Source organism: Trachymyrmex cornetzi, unplaced genomic scaffold (genome assembly GCF_001594075.2).
Source record: "Trachymyrmex cornetzi isolate Tcor2-1 unplaced genomic scaffold, Tcor1.1 scaffold509, whole genome shotgun sequence".
In the NCBI taxonomy this organism is placed as follows: Eukaryota; Metazoa; Arthropoda; class Insecta; order Hymenoptera; family Formicidae; genus Trachymyrmex; species Trachymyrmex cornetzi.
The window spans coordinates 166,798-176,517 of NW_017299817.1; the positions used below are offsets into that span (position 1 = coordinate 166,798).

General features: G+C 41.8%; 1 long non-coding RNA gene across 1 annotated transcript in view; it reads right to left on the reverse strand.

Annotated features, from left to right (window-relative positions):
- The window catches only part of LOC108765690 (uncharacterized), a 120,464-nt gene extending 110,769 nt beyond the window's left edge, over positions 1-9,695 (reverse strand). The window contains exon 1 of the long non-coding RNA XR_001940328.1: positions 9,329-9,695. This is a non-coding gene — a long non-coding RNA (uncharacterized LOC108765690). The remainder of the gene's footprint in view (positions 1-9,328) is intronic.
- Between the last annotated feature and the right edge of the window lie 25 nt (positions 9,696-9,720).

Sequence of the window (9,720 nt, forward strand, 5' to 3'; positions counted from 1 at the left end):
AGGTTTTATCGAGTCTCACGACAATACGCAACAACGGAGAGAGAATGCCACATTCCTTTCCACTTCGTAAGTCGTAAATCCCAGACTGGAGTCTCGTAAACTTCCGGTTCCCAATAATTCGACGTTCCTCCCGCTGCTGGCTGTCTGTAATATTTTATTCGCCGATACTTGGTCGTTTCTGCGAAAGTGCCAAGCGGTAACGGCCAGGCAGTAAATGTCAAAATGCTCGAGCAACTTGCCACGATGTAGTCTAAGCGTTGTGCGTGTCGCCGTGCGAGCTCCATTAGGCGAACGCGCGCGAGAGAGGCAGCTCGAGAACGGGAGACTTGCTACCAGTAGTGCACCTTTGCACTAAGCAATATGCATTCGAACCAGTTGCACCGGGCTGGCGAGGTCGGGGTGAACGCCCAACGACTTTAAAGAGAGCAATGCCGATGCGCCTCGCCCTGTCGGCTCTGCTTCTTGCATCGCCGTCGGCATAAGGGTGCGTTTACACCGATTTCACTAGTTAGATCCACTTCGATTTTGACGGATGAGTTTACATCAAAATTATATCGTGCCCAAAAATACAAAGTATAGAAAATGCCGCGGAATCAATTTGGAAGTTTTTTTTATTAAAATAAACATCACAGAAATATATTTATAGATTAAAATAAATATCCATGGTAATTCAATTCTAATTTATTTTATTTATGCGATATTTATGAATTGAAAAGAAAAACCGAATTTCTAATTGTTGCTGTTTAACTTTATTACACTCGAGTAGAAACATTTCTGTATTACAGAATATGTACGCGTATATGCACGTAATGCCCCAAAAAATGTATATCTCGCGTTCTTTTACCTACGAAGATTTATTATCTCATTAATTATTGATAAATCTATTTTTTATAACGCAAACGTTATGATACACATACATATAACGCGAAATCATTTACCTCACTCACACAAGAGATAAACGAACTGTCAAGTTTCCAGGCAGGTGGCGATAAAGCGGATTATGGAGGACGTGTCGATGGATCGGGGCATTACGTACGGCCACACTTCGCGGCTGACTGGTCAGTGAGAATGCGCCCTAACGCGTTGCATCCGATTCATCTCCCGGAGGCCAGAGACACACATCGAGAGCATGCGATACGATTCGCGGCGCATCCGGACCGATGGCGAGATTAATGGAAGATATCAGCGATGAGTGCGCGTTTTAATCAACGAAATTGGTGAGTGCATAAGGCCCACGATGAAGCACATTCCAGACAAACAGGAGGGAGAATATACGAGAGAGAGAGAGAAAGCGAAAATGATGCCGATATATATATTCTACCCGAAAGATACCGCCACCGTGGCGTTTTTATGGCGAATGTGTACTCTACAAAGTAAGGAAATACGAACGTGGAAAGCAAAGGTGGAACGATGGCAAAGGTGGATAAGAACGCAAAGAAACAGACGCAATATAACGGCGTACGACGTTGATGATATCGGTAACCATGACGCCGACACGCCGCCAGATACTGGTGGAGGAAGGAAGAGAGATGAAATGACGATAGTCAGATTCAGGTACGCGAAGAGAGATAATGAAACGTGATAGCATGAAGTTGTATGAAACAGTTACTGTTGAATCAGCTGAGCGGAAGCTGCGTATCGTTCTCTTTAATAAAATTTCGATTTTAAATTGGATCTTATAGGTGAAACGTCATGGCTATAAATATAATCCGTACGCACGCGTGTTATCCGTTAAAAAACTTAACGTCAGCCGTAAATCTTATCCCAATGATACAGTTGTTCGAATGCAATGAACCGTAAACGTTTAAATCAAGAGCGACCTATTAGAGATCGATAGATTGTTATTCGACAGCGCGAGTCGTGAATGTAAGGCGGAAAATGCGGAGCAGGATGTCCATAGGTGCAGTAGACTTCGTTACCATATCGGTTTAGTTGATAAAAACATGTTCTCTGATAACGTTGTGACTAGCAACGTTTTACCTGTTGACAATGAATGATAATTAAACTAATCAACGATTCGCTATTACAACATGAATTACATTACTAATTAGCAATTCAATCTCCTACCTACGTTGTTATCTTGAAACTTTTTACAATTATTATCTATGTTCGTTACGTGTACGTCTCAGAATCAATTTAAGATCTAAAGTTAAACTACTATATACACATATATATATATATATATACTATAATTCGTGATAACAGTGTAAGTGTCTCGAGTGAAAATTAAGATTTATTTCAATCTCATCATTATAGATTATTAAGAAATTCCAAGACTGTTATGAATTCCTTTCCTCCTTTGCATCGAGACGAAATTTCATAGCGCCCGGCAATGGAGGCCGATCTAATTCCACATAAAGTCCCGGGGGAAGCGAATTCTTCAGGCCGCTTGATAGGCCCCTCGATAAACGCCCCGTGCTGCAGCCGTATAAAGATGCACGAGCGCAGGTATGAAAAAAGATTCACTTTTCGGGCGTCGATAAACTTCGGTCCACCGCGCGCAACACGACATCGCGCGAGACAGAACGGGACGGGACGGGACGGGACGGGACGAGATGAGACGATGCGAGGCACTTCGCAAATCGACAGAAGCAAAAAGCGGCCGGGTCGAGTTATTTTCTTAAACACGTCTTAAATTCCAGCTAATAATTGAGCAGCTGAACGCCTGGGCGGGGATACTGGAATTATGCAAATCACGTCAGATCGGGATCGTGTCCCGAGGGCGCGATGTCCAAGAAGAAGGAGGGTGGAGAAGATGGCTCGGGAGGAGAGTACAACAACGAGCGGAGCAGCGGAAGGAGACGAGGAGGAGGAGGAGATGAAGGGATGAGGGAAAAGAGGGAAGAAGAGAAGAAGCAAGAGCTTGGTACGTACCAAGAGAGAAAGAGTGCGTGCACGTACACACGTGCGTATATAGGTATATATGCGCAGAGGGAGACTCGCCCCATTGTGATTGCTATACCCACGGGCGGAATGTTCCTCCGGTGCAGCGGTGTGCCGTCTCATGCCGACCTGCAACCAAACCCGAGCGGACTCATCCTACTGTTCGCTCTCGTCCCAGCAACGGAGCAACAGGTTGCACAACCTTCCACCTGCCCTCTTGTTATGCCGCCCGCCATCCGCCATACATGCCGTACACATACACGCGTCGCTGGTCGCACACGCGGCCGTATACACTCTTCGTCAACTAAAGGAGAGAAAAAGCGAGAGAAAGAGAGGAGAGGGTGAGCTTAACCATGGGTAGCACGGTGTACGAAAAGTGTTCGACAAGAATCACGAGAGAAATAAAAAAGGAACCGCGCGACTCGCTGCAATTTCAGAAAAAATTGTCAGCGTTTAGAAATACGGAATAAAAAGAAGCATATTTTTAATTAAAGGATGGTTTCTTAGATTTAACTCGAGAGCGTAAAAACATTTGTAGCGCGAGACAGCAAAATTTTGTAAACTGATGAGTACAATCTCACGGCACGTCTACGTCCAGTGAATTAACCGCCAACTATTTCAGAAACGACTCATAATCGCAAATCTTTCTTTGTCATGTGTTAGTTGCATTTCCTGGAGCTTTGATAAGCTTTGCTGCAATGCGCGACTATCGTGGTAATGACGCATAAAAATAAGCGACCTCGTGATAAAAACCTCGCGATAGTGGAACTATTTTGCGCTTCTACGGCATTTCGATGATGATCGCGTTTCATTATCGGCTATTATCATAAAATTGCTAAGTCGCAGACACATATAATAGCATTCATTCATATCGCGTATATCATTGACAGAACGATAGACAAATTATTCGTTATTATTCAGAAAATTTTCGAAAATGATAAGTGCGGTTAAGTTTTACGAAAATTTACTCCGAATGAAAGAAATAAAGCACAGAATGTAATCTTTTGACTACGCTGAAAAAAGAATTTAATAGCTACCAAATATTTAGTGAAATAATGCCAATTAAATGTTTGATTAATATTATATAATCAAAAATTATTTTACTTTCGTAAATATTTAGCAAGTATTGTTAAATGGTAACCGTTTGATAACACTTACTAAATATTTAGGAAAGTAAAATAATTTTTAATTATATCGACCAAACGATTAATCGGCATTATTTCACTAAACACATTTGGTAGTTATTACCAAACTCTTTTTTCGGAGATCGACGGCTTTCCTCCCGGAGATCCCATTATCTTGCCGCAAAACAAAAACTAATACCGAAATTGTCGAAATTAAAACTGTTTTATAGTGCGTCCTCTAAAAAGAAGGTTATCAAATCTGACCCTTTTGCCGAAGATATCTTTCAAAAAAATTAGATAAAAATCGCGCACTTAAAAAAAGGTCATTTTGAGGCATTAACCAGAAATTTGTTCAAAGAGATTGCTTTCAGAAAACCAGAGTCTCCGAAAATCAGAGAGATGGCAGCCGTATAGATGTAATGCGCGATGTGTCGCGAAGAGGAGGAACGTGCGAGAAATCATCGTGGCCGCTAAGAAAAGCATGCGGGGTAACACACGGTTATGACGTTCCGCCCGAGCGCAGCCGATTTTTTGCGAGGCACCGATGCACGACGAGGAACGTCACGGAGATGGTGACGGAAGTGCCATCCAGCTGGAGGGAGATAACGAGGGGGATAGACGATCATCGGCGACGAAACGAGATTTATTTTACAAGTAACGACCAAGAAGCCGGCTAAGAACTTGAAGCCGCCACCGAGCATCGCGAGTGCAGCCACTGCAGCCTCCCCAAGGAGGCCATGGAACCGTGCCTTCTCTCTCGACCTTCGTTTTTCCCTTCTTTCTCACCTACGGCAGGAAGAGAGAAGAGATGGCGGACGAAGGGGACTCGCAACAAGATCGACGCACGACGCGGTACGCCGCGAAGGCGTGGTCGGTGGACAAGATCGCATCTTCGTGGAACGAAGACAGGCTTTAAAAAAAAGAATAGAGGGGGAGGGGGGAGTTAGAGAAGAGAGGTAGTATAAAAGAGAAAGACGAGAAACATCGGGCGCGAAAGAGCGGCCGTAGGACGATGGCATGAAAGCGATTCTGAAAATTGGGGCGAGAGGTATGCTACCTGTAGGCTCGCAATCGGGAGAAGCCCTAAAAAAGTATCAAAAGTCACGCTGAGCTGTTAAGAGAAGTGCAACAGCTCGTTTAAACCATACGCAGGTGTATACTTTACTGAGGTGATTTTGAATTCACTTATAAAATGTAAACGAGTTTGTAAAATGAAAAAGAACTCGTGCCACACTTGTTTCATTTCATTAAATGCCCTATACATGTAACTCTATTTGTTTTTCGCAGCGGAAGTGGATTAAATAAAAATAGCCAAACGTCTCGCGACTTGTGCGCGCAGCGACAGCTATTTCGGTATATTCTGAGCGACGCTTGGAAATATAGATCTGTTCTTTGCAGATGGAAAAAAATATCGTGATATCATCCAATATCTTATCAACTATATACTCGATGCCAAAAGTCACGCCAGTCGTTTACCTTGACGCGTCGTATCGAGGAACACGGGACGGGACGAAAGACGATCGAGGAGGATCGAGAGATCCGAGAGAAAAAAATGAAATGGACGACGGATAGCGTATATGAGGAACATATCCATATCCAAAGAAATTGCGATGGTGCGAGGACGGACGCACTATCGCATCGCAATGTAGACATTATAGGTATCGTCGGCGTGCATACGACGATACCGCGAACGTTTCGTGGCTGCGCCGTAAACGCGGCGCGATATCAAGCGGCGGAGCAGAGGTCAGAGATAAAAGGCCGAGATAAGAGTGTATACCTCGGACTCGCAGGTGAACCAAGTAAGCGAGTCCGATAACCGGCCCGCGCTATCTTATCTGCTCACTACTTCGATACAGCGTGTGGTCGAGGCCGCGATAGAGCATCGAGCTGGATTCTAACGACCGGGTGTTCGCGCCCGTAAAGCCGCTCGTAGAAAAGCTAACGATCGCCGTATTGTTTCGCAAAGAGCGAAGACGACGGTCGCGGGATGGGATAAGAACGAAGACGAGAGAGGAACGCGTTGCCGCCGTCTCGTAAGTCTCGTTAACCATCGAGGCGTCCGCCTCCGATCGACTTGGACGATTATGAATGCGCACATTGAGCTCCGATGCCGACCAATGCCGACCTCGTGACGATCGATACGCGCCTCACCGATCGGCAGGCTTTGTTTGCAACGATTGTTTTCGTTTGATCGGAAGCAGACATTCGATCGGCGAGATACGTTGCAGAGTACGTTGCACGTCCAAGAATCAGATATAACCGCGAACGCAAAAGCGTTCTCAGTATCTCAGAGGCACTCACGTGTTCGCAACGCACCGTGTTCGAAGCTATATTTTTCTAACCGTTTATTATACGCGATAACAAGCTGTTAAGAAGTGTCTGCGTTAAGTTACGTAACTATTTTTTATGTTAAATATAGCACGGGTTACTTTTAGCTCTCTTGGCCTTACAAGTACGGCTTGTAATGCAATACAGAGATATATTGATTAAATTTTAGTTGAAAATGCTTGGATAAATGAGTTTTCTGATTGAAATCAGCCAAAATTCTAATTGATATGATCAGAATCTTCTGATTCTATTCCCACATTTTTAGATATTAGAGGAAAGTCACCGATACCTGACATAAGTCTCCTAAAGTGACACCCTCTTATTTCTCAGAAACTAACTATTGCACTTTATTAATACTAAGAAAATCATGATCTGTTTAGCTAATTAAACAAGTACAAACTCATAATTCATATATTTGTGGCTTATTTCTATACCAAATCAGCTAAAAACCAATTCTATGAATCCGAGAAGAAAATTCTTACGGTGTTCTTTTGCAAATTGCGTAATTAAAATAATAGTGACTGTATTATTGATAATATTATGTCATTTTAAATGTTTATAGTTTCATAAATTAGTTTTCTTTACAGAGAATAGGATGTATCTTTATTTATAAAATAGGAATGTTGGTATTATTGCCTATTATGTCAGTTTTGGAGCCCATTTTGTCAGAAATGCTCATTTTTGCATAACTTACGAAAAATTTAATTATTGCAAAATTGCAAACAGTATTATAAAAATTGCTTATACTATTTGATAGAAGACACTTTTTACTTTGTATTTATGTTTTTGAAGTTGTATTTTTATCTTTTGTTTAAGAAATATTGTCTAAAAACAAAGTGTCTGCAAACACGCAAAGTCCACTAATACGATACTCGTTCGATTGTTTCAATCCGATGTAGAGTCTTGATTGGACTCACGTGCCTTCGTTTTGACAAAGGGACAATTCCGCGGCTCATTACGATAAAGTGTCATTTTGCTAAAGCCTAATGGCACAATTCGTCTCTGTCAAACGCGATAGTTACCTCGAACCCGCGGGATAAGATTGCGTCCACGTCAACATTTTCTTTTCATCTGCGTATATACGCGCAAACACGCGTACGCGTATGTACGTAATACGTAATCATACCGTGATATTTCTAATGGCGGACTACGAGACTCCGTCATTTGCGGTTACCATTGACGTTCCAGTTACATCGTGCAAGCGTTTCTATCTCGCTGGTATTAAACCCGTTTGTGATAAAGGGCAAAACAAAGTGTATATGCATTGTCTGAAGGATATAATGTATAATTATAGTATCTCATGTCTAACGAGATGTTAGCCGTAAGCATAATTCAATCAATGTAACATATCCCGTTTCTCGCCGTTTCTTTTTACGTACATATGTACATAAAAATGTTCGTCAAAGTACAGAAAATACATAAATATTCCTTTATAAATATTCCCTTACACTCGATGTGATGATAAATTGAATAAAAACGTTTACGACAATCATTGTTTATTATTTCTCGAAATATCCAAATAACTTACAAATAACTGAATTTAAAAGCAAAATATAATAGTATGAACTAAACTTTTAAATGTTTATAAAATATCTGGAGGAAAATCATAAAAGCGAAAGAAATTGATAAGATCTTGATGTTGATAAGATCAAAGTTGATCGCTTGGTCAAAGTTCGATTATAAAGAGCTGAACTTTTTCACGAGACTGTACTCGGCGTTCGCAGTCTCTATTTCAGCGTGAGTTCCGCTATCAGCAGTCTGTACTTCCGGTGGCCGCCGTCTCTGCACTTCTATGTAGAAACTCAAGGAGACTACGCGTACGGGATACACGTAATACTGAAATATTTTGCGTGTTTGTTCCTTTCGGCGATCCACGCAACCCGATGCATTACGCGTTACGGTGATTGATCAACGGATATGCATGAGAAACAGTTAAAAATAACTTGACACACGCAACGTTCGTGAATTCATAGTGACGCGACGAATGCGAATTAACACGTGGTTTCCATAGAAGAGTCAATGCTCGGCTAATCTTGAAACTAAAAACTATAAGACAACACGATTGCGTTCCTCAAGAAAAAAACGCGACATTCGTCAAACGGCATAAATTTCCACCGAGACTTTCGAGAGTAAAACCAACTCGAAAAAACAAAGAACTATAGACATCGTGTGTGCGTGTTATTATATATTTTTCAATAATATCACATAAATATTTAAGTAGATTTAAACATTTTTTTAATAATAGAACTCGGAAGTCTCCATAAAAATAGCCAATTTATGTTTCTGTTAATATAGATTAATTTCGACTTATTCTTTCTTTTTTATTTTATTTTTTAGTTTTAATAATAAAAAAAATATCAAGAGTAAGTTGAATTGAAATTAAAGTTAAAATTTGATGAAAACGGAGGAATTAATTAAAACTTTAATTTATGTCGCGAATATTACAAAATACTTGTATTTCTAAATTCGCATTCCGTATTTAGCGTAATCAACATAGCGATTCTTAATGTGATGCATGCAACGAAATTCCGGTGATAAATACGATGTAACATGTAAACAAAGTCTTCAATAAATAATTTTTATATCAATTTTTTCAGAATTTAAATAAAGCCAGGCGAAATCACGTGCTATCGTATGAGATACCAACGGCGTAAATGATGATCAGTCAATTAAAACATTAATATCTGTCTTCATAGTCTTGCATATTATAGGATGCGTTCCACTTTACGTTCGCAATTATTTCATCCTCTTGTTTAATGCTGATTCTACAATGAGCCTGTAGTCGGAAATCTTAATTTTAAGATCGGTGAAATTGGCCAAACAACGTTAGTCGTACAAGTTGGCTGTAGATCAACTTCACCGATAAGACTTAAAACTACCGACTAACCGACTCATTATAAAATCAACCCAACATTTGACGAACAACAAAGATGATACTCACAAACGTCGCGAACGTTAAATGGAGCGCAGCCAGTTTAGCAATAACCTCTTACCAAATCGGCGTCGATGCAGACGTCGCCGTCGTCGTTATTCCCCGGGGACCGTCAGAGCTTGTCGAACGACGCGCTGGCCATTCCGGGGCGATCGTCACCCCTATCGATCCGTTCGACGCTCCGATCTGTTCGTATACACAAGTCCGAGCACAGCTACCGAGCGCGAAGGATCACGTGATCCGTGGCAGCAGGCGCCGGTACGCGGGACGCGTAAAGACTCGCGCGCAAAGAATCACGGATTCCGCGCGCGTAGGACGATACGAGGAGATTACACGAAATTCGCTATCGTCGTCGTCGTCGTCGCCGTCGACGACAGGCCCGACGTACGCGATGCAGCGAATGTCGCGGTTGCACGCGCGAGATTGTACTGGCGATGGCGTCAAGAGCGTGTG